Below are 1,160 nucleotides of genomic sequence, written 5' to 3'. Positions count from 1 at the left end.
ACCCCAGTTGTGACAACTAAAAATGTTTCTATTAATTTCCAGATGTTCTTGAGGGAGTGTGGCTAAATCGCCCCTGGTTGATTATTACTACTGTAAACATCAGAAAGCCTCTTTTGGAAAGGTAATTTATTTCTAACGATTTATCCTGAAATAACCATTAATGTGCATAAATCGTTGGGGGTTTTCCGCCTTAAGTCATATCATATTTATAATATGCAAAAATTAAAAATTACCATAATGTTTAATAAAAAAGAATTGATTAAAATAATTATGACACAGTCACATGATTGACTACTGTACAGAAATGACAGTGCAGAGGCATATTCACTCTTAGAATGTTCAGCATGGAATGACTACATTTACAACTGCCCTGATAGTTAGGTGGAGGCCGGATGGCCAGATGGCCTGTCAGGCCAAGATAACAGAGCTGGAAGAAGTGTTTTATTTCTTCACTAAGACAATTGAAAGTGGGACTTCCTCTTCCATCTTTCTCTTTCCCTTTGGCAGCAATCTTGGAAATCATGTGTCGAAGTGACAGTGCCGCAAGATGGAAGCATCCTGGGTCCCTGAGTCACGACTTGGAGGAAAGCTACCTTTGAGAGCCACGTGGCCCACGTGGCATTTTCATTTATCTAGAAAAATATTTTTGAGCCACTAAGATGCCAGGGTTTGTTTGTTCCTCTTGAATGCTGTTACTTTCCTAGTTACTACAAATATTCATAAAAGGCTAGAGTCTACAGCCATGCTACCCTGAACAAGCCCGATCCTATTTGATCTCGGAAGCTAAGTAGGTTTGGGCCTAGTTAGTGCTTGGATGGAAGATCACCTAGGAAGACCAGGTGCTGTAGGTATAAAAAATAAATTAAAAAATAAGGGACTGTAAGCTGACACGGTCCTTGCAGTCTATGAGGTCAACCAAGGATTGCCTTGCCCAAAATAAAATAAAATAAATAAAATAAATAAAATAAAATAAAATAAAAAAAGACTAGAAAGAAAGAAAGCAAAATGTAAATAGTGGCTTCATTTCAGCGATGGGCTTACTAGTGATTTAGTCATTCATTCATTTCAATAAAGGTTTACTGAGCCCATGTGCACCATCGCATTGAGAAATACTAGGGTTCAATGTCAAACATGATAATGTATGCACCTTAGGCAGTTCA

General features: G+C 37.9%; 1 pseudogene; it reads left to right on the top strand.

Annotated features, from left to right (window-relative positions):
• The first annotated feature begins 732 nt into the window (after positions 1-732).
• LOC118605202 lies at positions 733-851 on the top strand (annotated as a pseudogene).
• Positions 852-1,160: the final 309 nt, after the last annotated feature.

This window comes from Rousettus aegyptiacus, unplaced genomic scaffold, assembly GCF_014176215.1.
Source record: "Rousettus aegyptiacus isolate mRouAeg1 unplaced genomic scaffold, mRouAeg1.p scaffold_m13_p_1, whole genome shotgun sequence".
NCBI lineage: Eukaryota > Metazoa > Chordata > Mammalia > Chiroptera > Pteropodidae > Rousettus > Rousettus aegyptiacus.
This window is presented reverse-complemented; position numbering and strand designations above follow the sequence as displayed.